This window comes from Silurus meridionalis, chromosome 12 (assembly GCF_014805685.1).
Source record: "Silurus meridionalis isolate SWU-2019-XX chromosome 12, ASM1480568v1, whole genome shotgun sequence".
Taxonomy (NCBI): domain Eukaryota; kingdom Metazoa; phylum Chordata; class Actinopteri; order Siluriformes; family Siluridae; genus Silurus; species Silurus meridionalis.
The window spans coordinates 3428709-3441739 of NC_060895.1; positions in this window are offsets into that span (position 1 = coordinate 3428709).

A 13031-nucleotide genomic window follows, 5' to 3' on the forward strand; every position below is an offset into this window, starting at 1 on the left:
CGCATCCAATTCAAATAACACACATAGTTTGGCCAAGGAGACCCCACCTAGATCAGCTTTCAAATAAAGCCATCATCTATGCCCTGAGCAGCCCCACTAAAATCCTACAGTAGCCTCCTTGATGATGACAGATGCTGTCTGAAGTCTTTTTTTTTACCCCCCTGAGTCAAGATTAATGCTTGACATCTTGCAAGCAGCAGTTTAGACCTTCAAAAGCCTTTTCATTTTGATGATCCGTCATTGCCTGCAGTCGCCTCCACTGGAGAGACAGGACAAAAATGTTAATTGGCTTATCAGCGGAATGCTGTGCATGCCGAGAGTGTCTCATGGCATATGCGGTACTATTAACTGAAAGCGAGAATGAGCGAGGATCTACAATAGTTTTAACAACGGTTCCTCATTGAAGAAATAATGTCCAGAGTTTTTAATCCTAAGGATTTGATTATTTATATAAAAAAAACCTCATTGATGATCAGCAAAACTTGTCCAGAAAGTCTGCTTGTTCCTTTTCATGACTGTATTAAAGCAGAAAACATCAGGTTTCTATGTGGTGTGTTACAAACAGGCAATTTCAGTATAACCAAAGTCTAGCGTCGACGTCTACTATCCAACCACTAGAGGGCGATGTTAGGCTTGTGAACTCCAAACGCAATCGTGCTACAGGTTTTTGGATTAAAATATTTTTTTTGGGGGTGGGGGAGGGCAGCTTAATAGATACTAAAATGTTATAACATTGAACCATAAAAACTAATGGTCTCCTAATCCTATTATTATTTTTTATTATATACATATTACATTAGTATATTTCTTTGGGTTGTCAACTGGTTGAAACAAGGCTATTTAAATAAAAACTGACTAATAATATGTGACCAAATGTGATATGTAGATTGATTTCTAACATATTACAACAATCCGGAGAGTCAACAGGAAGTGCCCACATTTTCCCTTTTTCATAAGTTCTCCTTGTTCATTGTAAAATACATAGTATCATGAGGAATAAAAAGAAAATGCTTGTCATATACAATACATCAATTGCAATCACCCTATTACAGATCGACTGACGATCATCTGGGCCTCGTTTAAGGACCCAGGAGATACAGCTTGGGGGTGCTGGGATATAAACTCACAACCTTTCAGTCAGAAGTTTTATCCGATAAGCTACCACTTCCTTGATACACCATCCCTCAATCTCCACTAACCTAAAGAGTGTGAGATACTGAACTACATTAAAGCTCAGTGAAATTCTTTCTTTGCATATTCCTCTGAAGCTGGGGTCAGAGCGCAGGGTCAGCCACGATACAGTGCCCCTAGAGCACAGAGTATTAAGGGCCTTGCTCAAGGGCCCAAGAGTGGCAGCTTGGCGATAGTCCATAGTGCCATAAAACTCAATTAACACGCAATGCTTTGTGTTTCGTACAGTTGCATTTCAAATCTGCTTGGAATGTACATGCACACTTGCACGTATCAATTAAATGAAATAAATTGTCTTTTATTTCGATCTAAAAGCTGTCAATCGCTTCATTAGCACATCATTTCCAATGCATTATTCATAAGCATATAAGTAATCGTACATACAGAGATAATTTTCGACAACTAATTATCAGTTACGAGTGACCTGACTGGAATAAATCACGTTTCCGTCACACGTTCAGCGCCGTCTATTGCTATCTGGTAATCCCCAGTACTATATATAGTGTTGTTTGGTCTAATCGGTCTACAAGTGTACAAACAATGTCTGTCAATAGTGGCACATAAAAAACAATGTGCACTTAATCTACAATGTTTGCTGTACGGTGAGTGAGTCTATGACTGAGAACAGGTTTGATTAGCAACATGTAGGCTGTCTAAACACACACACACACACACACACACACACACACACACACACACACACACACACACACGCACACACGGAAATGCTGACGTTCAGTGTAAGCGAGTGAAATGCAAGGGTACGTATGTGTGTGTGAGTGTGTGTGTGTGTGTGTATGTGTAAGCACTCAGGTTAAAAGGCCTTGCTATCTGCTCTGTCCGTGCAGTGGTCTTATTGTCCTAGGAATAGCTGAGATTAAGGACTTCGCCACCTTTGGTGAGAATAATGGCCTCCTTCACACAGACAGCTCAACAATGCAGATGCACCACTCCCTCCTTCCTCCACTTTCTCTCTCTCTCGGTCTCTCTCTCTTTCTTTCTCCTTCACTCATCCCTCAGCTCTTCTACCTCGAACGGAAAATACTATGTCTCAAATAACAGGTTTCACTTCACGCTCTCTCTTTCTCGTATTTTACACTCAATCAGGCATTTGTTGGTTGATTGATTTTGATGGATTGATGGATCATATTGTTTATTTTCATCTCCATGGAGTGTGTGTATGTATATATATTATATATACACCAACCAGGCATAACATTATGACGCTATAACATTACGAGAGGTTTAGTGAATAACACTGATTATCTCTTCATTGTAGCAGGACAAAATGGCATAAAAATGTGTTTGTTTATTAAGTTTAATAATAAGGGACAAATTGTGACCTCTAGACCATTGGTCCCCAACCTTTTTTGCACCACGGACCGGATTATTGTCAGACAATATTTTCACGGACTGGCCTTTAAGGGGGGGGATAAATACAACAAATTAAAATTATACGACCATAATATTTTTTAAATATAATAATCGTGAATCCACTGTGGTGTTGTTTGTTCATTTTGCTAGCTTGGGGGTTTGAATTTAGCGGTAATGTATTATGTGTTCCTGGTCGGAGCAGCCCCTTTAAGAAGGTAGCGGATGGAGGTAAGACATGTGACCGAGGCATCTTGACATGCATCAAGAGTAAGTCATAGACAGATGTGGCGGAGAGAATCCGGTAATTTTCCAAAATAAACATCGTTCAGAATCAGATAATAAGTTATGTATTGTTTCTGTGCGGTACCAATGAACCCACAGACCGATGCTGGTCAGAGGCCCAGGTTGTTGAAGACCACTGGTCTAGGCGACTGGGTCAGAGCAAAACTGCAGCTCTTGTGGTGTTCCTGGTCTGCAGTGTTCAAAAGTGCATCTAAGAAAGGAAGTGGTTAACCGGCGACAGGGTCATGGGTGGCCGAGGCTCATTGATGCACATGGGGAGCAAAGGCTGGTCCGTGTGGTCCGATCCAACAGACGAGATTCTGTAGCTCCAACTGCTGAAGAAGTTCATGCTGTTAATGACTGACAGGTCAAAACTGTTTTGCTAACAAAAGGGGGAACAACACAACATTAGGAAAGTGGCCATAAAGCTATGCTTGGTAAGTTTGTGTGTGTGTGTGTGAGTATAGTATATATAAGTAGATATAATAAAATAAATCGATTATACAAAAAAAAAACAATATCTGTTTAAGCAAATCATTCATTCCCTCCAACCCAGATTTCTAAATCTAAATTGAATATTTACAGAAGTGTTTTTTGGATCTCCTATTCCACATTTAGTCCCCATATGCCTTTATAGAGTAGTTATAGTGTAGATGTGAAGGTTTGTGCTCATGAGAAGAAAAGGCCTGTTCAATAGGGCTGAGATCAGAGCTCTTTAGCAGGCCACTGAAGATCTTCAACCAATGTAAAGCATATGTTCATGAAACTGAATTTGTGCACAGGGGCATGGAAGTAGATATGGAGCAAATATGGCTGGAATACTTTTGACCATATGTCCATTGACATAAAAAAATCAACAGATGTTTCTTAATAAGTTTATAATGACAAACTTCTTACAATTACCTGTATGGACCTGTGTGTGTGTGTGTGTGTGTGTGTGTGTGTGTGTGTGTGTGTGTGTGTGTGTGTGTGTGTCAGCAGTAGGTGCAGATGGCTGGTGGGTCGGTAATAATCGCACCGCAGTAATCATTTTTAGAGTAGAGATGTCAGGACAAAGATGAACTCCATTCGTTCGTAATCTTTGTCTTTATCAGTTAAACACACAGAAAATCAGACCCGGGAGACTCATGCCTGGCCGTTAAACACGTACTGTGCAGAAATGAGGCTTTCAGCAATCACTGCTCGCCTCCTGCCTCATCTCATCCCCCGTAATGCCTCGCCAATCTACGGCGACGAAGGGATATGTAAATCATATGTAAATACCGCTAATAGATGTCTTGCCTTTCCATGGGGATTTCGAGTGATTTGGGTAGGGTTAAGACAACGTTTAATGAGAAACTTAACGATGAGAGCAGAAACCTTTTTCCACGCTGCCTGAAATGACTATTTTTCTGCTTCCACATACAGCATGTAGATCTCTTCAACTTCTCACCATATTACTGCAGACTCAATATATGCTGCTATAATCTCAAAGATTTATTCATACTCATCCCAGACCCCTATCTAGTCCAAACCCCCTGGCTCATTTCCAACAATCTGTAAACAAATTAGGTACTGTCTACATGTGTGTTTTGCATAACCAGGCATACACATAACACACATCATAAACTTGAGCTCCAGTCCATCTGATCGAAAGCACATTAACATCTTTTGCTTGTTAATATAATTAACAGCAGCTCCATTAACATCTCTTGAAGTTAGAAGATCCTATTATGTTTCACCTCATGAAGATTTCGGACTTTCAAAAAGAAGATGTTGACCACGGAGAATCTTGATCCATCTAGAGACGTACCAGTGCCAGATGGATCCCACACTTCATGAAGATTTTAGCCTTTGAGGATAAACAACCTTTTAATCCATACTTTAAAAATAGCATGGCATCTATTCATAATCTGGCATGGAGAAGTTGGTGTCGAATCTTTATTGGTTTCAGATGTTTCAGATGCTAATTTCTGGCTTAGGAGCTCCTGGTTCCACAACTCGAACGTCTCTAGGTTACGACCGTAACCCTAGTTCCCCGAGGGTTACTTTTTCAGACTCATTTCTCTGAGATTGGAAAGATTGAATATCTTTCATTGTTTATAATTTCATTACAATCAATGATCACCTGTGGATGTCCTGCTTGCCCTTTTCAGGAACAGATATAATCTTGCTTGCTTGTGTCGAAGGAAAAATATTAATCAACTATATCTAGCGTGTGTTATAATCAAACTAATATTAAACCTACTTAACTTCATAATCATAGAAGAACTTATGAGATACAATAGAGTAGTCTAACAGAACCTATTTAATTGGTATGTTAATCAAACCTTTATTTTTCATTATGTATTAATACTAAAAATAAGGTATGTACATGTGTGAGTAAGATAAGAGTCTGACTGAATGTTGTGAGTGTGTGGAATAGTTAAAGGACAGGAAAACAACCTTGAAGGAGTTTAAGCATTTTTATTGGTATAATGGGGTGTGCGAGGTGGTGCAGGGGCAGGAGGGATGAAAGAGTAGCTTGGCCCAGGGACGGGTGGAGGCACAGGAGCACGTTGGTTTGACGAAGCGGGAGACGTAGGGGTATAATCAGTGGGAGACCAGGATGTAGGAGAGGGAGAAAATTGTGGTGTCGTGTCAGGAAAACAGGTGCAGTCATAACGATGGTCGAGCTCAGAAGTTTGTGTGCTCTGGTCACACGTAGTAGAGCAATGATATACAATGTGAGGAGGAAGGAAGGCATTATCAGGGACACTTGGGCTGGAAAGATGTTCAAGAAAATGAGTAAGCTCAGCGGCAAGTGAGGAGAGCTGAAACTGGCGATATTGTCGTCGAAGAATGCCCAACTGAGTCGTTCTGGTAGGCAGACGTGGTGGTCTGGGAGGCAAAAATGGTGGAGCTGAGCAAAAGAGACCAACAGAGATAAGATATTATTAGACAGGGTCATATCACGGTGACGACGGGCATAAGCAAAAGGATTCTACACACTTTGCAACAATCAGTTCAGAATGCACAGTTAAAATATAACCTAGGCGCTTACAACCATTAATTAATCAAGCATAGCATGCAAACACTCTAAATACAATGATATAACTCAATTACAAAAAATAGAATAGCAAACAGCATTATAAAAATAAAAGCATAAACACTTACCCATTGCAGATGAAGGAGGACAAAAATAGGCCACAAAAGGTTGTTCACACTTGAAAGACTGAAGAACGTATGGTTAAAACCAAAGAAAGTAAGGGCCTTTTATACTCACTCATATTTTTTTTTATATATAAAATTATGGGCCGGAAATAAGGGGAAATAGAAAAACACAGGAACTCCAAAAATGGTGTTGTTGGAAGAATGAACGCCAAGGCCAAAGATAAAGGGAATCATGGACAAAGAAGGCAAGACCGAGACATAAGGGGAATTATTCAAGGTCAAGGAAGTAGAAAAAAAATAGTAAGACACGTTGGCTACAAGGTATAAATACGAGCGTGAAACAACAGTCAGTGTACTTCTTCACTTTGGCATGCTCTATCATTTTTGATGTGCTGTTCATTTTGATGTGAAGTACCCAGCTTTTATTGAGCTCATTGGAACCTGCATGGAATAAAGAAGTTTTGCTTTTATTCATTCAGGACTGAGGATCCTTTATTGGCGATTTGTGTCTATTATATTTGTGTTTTTTCTAGATTTGGCTGGGCATTATTGGGAATCCTCCGAGCAAAGAATCCACCCTCGATGTGTCGCCTCAGAAACGGGCTCTGAGTTCCGACACTTGCTTGAGTATTTTAGAGTATTTAAAATACGTTTGGTATTTTATCAGGAAGAAACCTTGAGAGAAACCAAAATCAAAAGGGAACTGATCCTCATTTGTCACCGTATGTCAGATCCATTGCAGTTCCATTGTTGTTGAGGTGTACCATTCAGTGATGACTACTTCCTGTGGTTTAGATGTTTGAACTGGTTGTCCAGAACATTCCAAGGATGAGACATGAATCACAAACACCAATTTTAACACCATTAACTGAACTGTTTATTGAACACGGGGCAGTGTGTTTCCTGCCTTAATGGGCCTCTATTAGTGTTGTTGCAGTTCAACTTTTTGACCACTAGGTGCATTAAAATGGAAGCTAAGTGGGGCAACAAATAACAAAGATTTGAGTGTTTCTGGTAAGGGTTTCCATGTTGTATAATGCCCTCACTTCTGTTTTAATTGTGATACAACAAGTGTTTTACTTCTACTTCAAATCATTTTTTTTTTTTTACTAATTAATTAAAAAAACTCTTGCCTTCTAACTGTTACCTATGCAAGTAAAAGTGGTGTCTGGACTTTAATTTCATTACGTTTCTGTAGCGAAAGAGAGAGAGATAAGCAAGTTCTCCCTGTTCTCTAATTGCATTCTGTCCTACTTCATGTCTTCAATTTTCTACTTTGTTTCTAACACTTTAACTCGGTCTAGCAGTGACGTGACTCCATAAGCTTCAATAGCTACTCAGAGCCCACACGGGCGCATTTTTTATATATTTTTTGAAGACTTCACACGTCAATGCACTAACATCCGCTGCCAAGCTTTTAAGTGTAATTAGCGAGGCTTCAGCAGATTAAAATAGGGAGCATACTTCTTCTATTAAACGCCTTGAAAGGAAGCCGTAAAAACTCTTTAATCTCAATCTTTAATTCACATAAATTGGCTGATATTGTGTGCTACGCTGGCTTTTTTGCTTTAGCCTGAAAAGGTGGGTGCAGCTAGAAGAACGATCATTTTCCTGCCTTTCCAGGGTTATTTCCTGTGCCGGCTGGAAATAGGAAAGTTATGTAATTTTTGAGCACCTCTGTAACTTTTTTCTCTTAAAAACCAATGACATTGCATTTACATATTTACATACTGTACATACTGTATGTATTTTTTCTTTTATTCCTACCATGTCTGTACTGATAGTGGGAATGTTCTTGAGAAGCCATTTCTTGTTGTATACTATGTAAATTTCCTTATTTTTTTACTTAGACCTACTAAGCTTCAAATCAGGTATATTATCTCCATACAGTAAAGCACGATGATGGTAGAATCCTTTTGAGAGTTTGTCTTATTTCTGGATCCTGACTTATTCAGTCGTATGGTCTTAGTTTGAATGAATTTTAAAGAGTGGACATTCGAATTCAACTTTATAACTTTTATATTTTTGTAAAACTGCTCTGTTAAAACTGCTTTACAAATACTCAATTGAATTAAATTCAATTGGACTCTTTGTAGAGGAAATATCATATTATTTCCATTTGAATTTCATACAGATTACAATAATAGGACATTAAAACCCAAACCTTATTTTTTTAATACCCAAACCTTATTTTTATTTACTCATTTAATAATTAAGTATCAAAACTAAAACGGAAAAGCTTATATAATAAAGCCACTGTACGTTTCTTTGAGATTTTCATTCACATGTTTAGTTTTTGAAGTATATCTCTACAGATTTCCCGGTATTATATGCAGTATTTGAAAGAAAGTACAAGTTTTTGCTGAGTTCTGATAAAATTTTGTTCCAGAACTTGGGAGTTGCAACCTTTTATACTTACGCAAACCAGTGGTGGACGAAGTACACAATCCAAGTAGAGATACAGTAGATAAAATATGACTGCAGTCTAAGTAAAACAGCTCACTTTAAACTTTCACTTGAGTGAAACTACAAGTGTTTTGCCTTTAAATGTATTTAAGTATCAAAAGTAATATGATTTATAATGGCTATAGTGTTCCTATTATAATTTTTATCACAAGACTCTTTACTTAATCAACTCAGTTTATGTGAAAAGATTCGAATGTGACTCTCAGCACACCATCTATTAATAGAATGATATTAATGATTCAAACACTGATCTATTAAAACTATCATGAGCACAAAACCTTTTAAACTACTTCCAGAACATTGCTTAAATGAAGCCACGGGTGTTGTGGCGAGTTCAAATCTGGAGTTTCTTCCATCATTTATTCCTTTTTTACTGTTCTGCTTGCTGTTGAACTGATGCTGAACTGTATGTTGGTGATAAGTAGATACACCAAGTGGCAATCAAAACAAGTTGAAAGCAGAGCTCAACCCTGACTTGCGGTTTGATTGAAAAGTTAAGTTTTAATTAATTCATAAATTAAGGACCGATTTCGCAAAATGTAGTTGAGTAAAAGGTAAGCTATTTGACTTTGAAATGTAGTAAAGTTAAAGTAAAAGTCTCCCCAAATGGAAATACTTCAGTAAAGTACAGATACATAAAAAATGCTTCTTAAGTACAGTAACGAATTACATTTACTTTATTACTGTCCACTACTGATTTTAACTGACAAGATAATTAAATGAGGTTTGTGCTGTATATACTGTACCAAGAGGATGGTATAGGGTCCTCTGATGACCAGGGAGGCAGAACAATGTTCTTTGTGGAGCTGGAGGGAAAAGGGAAGGAAAGAGCAACATCCTCAGCAGAACAAACTGGCAGGGCAACATCCTCAGCTGAACTGGCTGGCAGGGCAACATCCTTTGCAGAACAGGCTGGCAGGGCAACAAAAGGCAGGGAAACATCTGGCTGGCAGGGCAGCATCCTCAGCAGAACAGGCTGGCAGGGCAACATTCTCAGCAGAACAGGCTGCCAGGGCAACAAATGGAAGAGCAACATCTGGCTGGCAGGGCAACATCCTTAGCAGAACAGGCTGGCAGGGCAACATTCTCAGCTGAGCAGGGAGAAACACTGAAGTCCCCAGTGGAGCAGGTAGGAAAAACAACATCCTCAGCAGAACAAGAAGGCAGTAAGGCTGCCTAGGGTTACGGTCGCAACCTAGAGATGGTCCCAACTAAATCACAATTCCTTTTAGGAGACACTTGGAACTCCCAGCATTCCTGCCACTTCTAGAATGTGTTCTAAAAGTTTTCTTTTCTTCTGTGATTTGCCGCAGGTCCAAAATGGCAACCTTTGAGTTGGATCTTCATCTTAGGGAAGAGGGCGAAATCTGCAGAAGCCAAATCTGGCAAGTAGGGTGGGTGAGGAAGTGAGATGACAGGATGCACACATGGTCATACTGCAATAGCACCCGAAGTACATGGCATGATGTCTTTTGACTCACTGGCTCATGAAGGTCGGTGCTCCCTGTGACTGCGCGTGCAGCCTTGTGTGATTTAGGTCTTTTTTGTGATTGAGAATTGATCCTTTCTTCACTGTCAGCAGGAACTGTGAGTATATACATTCTCTGGCCACTTTAGTAGGTACACCTGTTTATTCATGCATCTATCCAGTCAGCCAATCACATTGAAGCAATGCATACAAATGCAGCACAATGCAAATGGTTACACAACTACTGGACTAGAGCTTTAGTTACTTTAGGTTTTTTTATTCAGAGAACTGTCGATCTCTAAAAGCATAACCTCCAGCATTCAGATAAAAAGGAAAAGAAAAAGAATGACTGTAGTGTTTTGATGAGAGAAAGTATATCATTTCTAGTCAATCCTGGATTTGATCACACCTGGTATAAAATCTGGATTAGACAGGCAGCAATTTGGACCTGAACGTCTTATTTGGATTATTGCAGCTTTGCTTGACATATTTGAGTGACATTCTATGCACACACAAACACACACACACACACACACACACACACACACACACACACACACACACACACACACACAAACATATAGTTCTTTGTGTACTCTGTATATAGCATCTGACATGATGCTTTCATTCATATTATATATTGTAATCGAGCACTTAGTTGAATGGTCCAGACCACCCACATCACTCGCTAATTGCAGCACTGACGTCTTAATAAGGGGTTTCTGTTTATGGCAAATTGAAAACCTGAGCCATCTGTTTAGTTTTTTTTTTTTACAGAGCAAATAAGACAGGGATTTTTAATGCAGCGGTATATACATTTTTTTAATAAAATAAACAAATTAAAACCTTTTCTAATTCTCCAAAATCACAATGTGAGATCTTTAGAATTTTTTTTGCATGGATTCCACTTAAAAAAAAAAATTCTAAATGACATCTTTAGGATGCTGATCCTAAAGTTCTCCCCATCCCGAGACACCCTGAGGTTTGGCCAGCTCCAGTCACCTCCCACCTCGTGATGATTACGGACCTTTGAAGAAGTAGATGCCGAACTCGCAAACATCCCGAACTATCTAGAGACGTACCAGTGCCAATTGGATCCCACTTCATGTGTGGAGTCCTGGAATGTTTAAAGGCTCTGGCATGGAGAAGCTGATGCTGGATCTGTGACAAATGCTGAGCTCATAAAACTAGGAACTACTGACCATATAGACTGTATAAGACTGCAGATAGAACATCACTTATAATCTTATACTCCAGTAATCATGTTAGTTCTCACTCTCCAGTGTTCTGTACTGTTGAGAGATTTATGATCACACTCTTGATGTCACCCAAGTGAGGATGGTTTCCCCTTTTGAGTCTGGTTCCTCTCAAGGTTTCTTCCTCAAAACATCTAAGGGAGTTTTTCCTTGTCACAGTCGCCATGGCTGCTCATCAGGGATAAATGCACACCATTCATCTTAACTGTTGATTTCTGTAAAGCTGCTTTGAGACAATGTCTGTTGTGAAAAGCGCTGTACAAATAAACTTGACTTGACTTGACTTGATCACTGATAATCAGATCAGATCGCCGTTTATTTAAAGTTAAGCGGACCTATTTCTATGGGGTGCCAATTCTTTTGCAATCTTGGGAATAATCACAAATCAAAAATTTCCCAAATTTGCGTCTAATGCGAATGATATTTGATAAATACAACCGTATAAAAGTGTGCAATTAAATATATAACCGTGTAACTGATGATGATGGGGTTGATGATGATGAAGATTAGTTACTATTCATATAAGTTTATATAAGATAGGCGGAAGACGGCGTACACATCATCGAAAGACGAATAATTTGCATTTGCATGTGTTGGCAGGGTGAATATAGAAGATCCCCATAGAAGCTCCTATCAATCAATAGGTTGATGAGGCAATTCAAATCCCTGGTGTAAAAAAAAACAAAAAACACTCTCTAATGACAACGGGAGCAGATTATCGATGGCGCCATTAGGAAATAATATGAAGCGGTTAAATGATTAGAATTCTCTCCTGGTATTTAAGGTTTCATCCATCGATATAAAGAGGCATTGTTGAGGTTTCCAATGTTAACTATATTTTAAATGGGATTCCTATAGTGATGCCACTATGTAGACGATGTGCTCTTTTCAATATATAAGCACACTAGATGGACAAAAGTATGTAGAATAATAGAACAAATGTAATCCGAAACACAAGTCATGGTCACAAGCAGGTAGTAGCATAAGAAAGCTACAAACAGGAAGTGACCCGGAGGTGTTTGGAGTTTGGTTTCCTCTGGTGGAGCGGAGGGGGAACTGCAGTGGGAGTTGTTACACTACTCAAGAGCTCAAACCCATTTGAAACCATATCTCCATCGAGCTGGTGGTGTGCACATGTGCATTGTCATGCTGGAACAGGTTTCTGGTTCAATTAAAGGAAAATGAAATGCTTGTGCATCCAAAGACGTCCTATACAATTGTGTGTCTCCAACTTAGTGAGAACATTTTTGGGAAGAATCACATATAGCTGGAGAAGTCAAGTGTCCAAATCCGTTTGTCCATTCAGAGTATTTATGTCTTTGTAATTAGTGCATTCATATATACTGTATATATATATATATATATATATATATATATATATATATATATATATATATATATATATATATATATATATAGTTATTATTTATAATACTATCTTAATGGGGACAAAGGAGTTTTAGAAAATACGATCAAAGTAAAAACAAAGACATACCTGTAAATACTCTGAATGGACAAAAGTCTTTGGACTTTTCCAGCCATTTGTGGTTCCTCCAAATTCCAGTTTCATCAGATTCTCTAAAACCCTTTTGCTCTATAAAGTTAGTATAATAGTTAGTGTATATATATATATATATATATATATATATATATATATATATATATATATATATATATATATATATATATATATATATAGTGCACTTATATAGAGATATAAAAATATGGGTTCACTCTCAGATGAAGATCAGAGACATTTCAGAAATCCACTAGGGCACAGGTGAAGAAATGAAAGTCTAGTTGAAAGAGAACGCACATTGTGTGATGTGTGTGTGTGTGTGTGTGTGTGTGTGTGTGTGTGT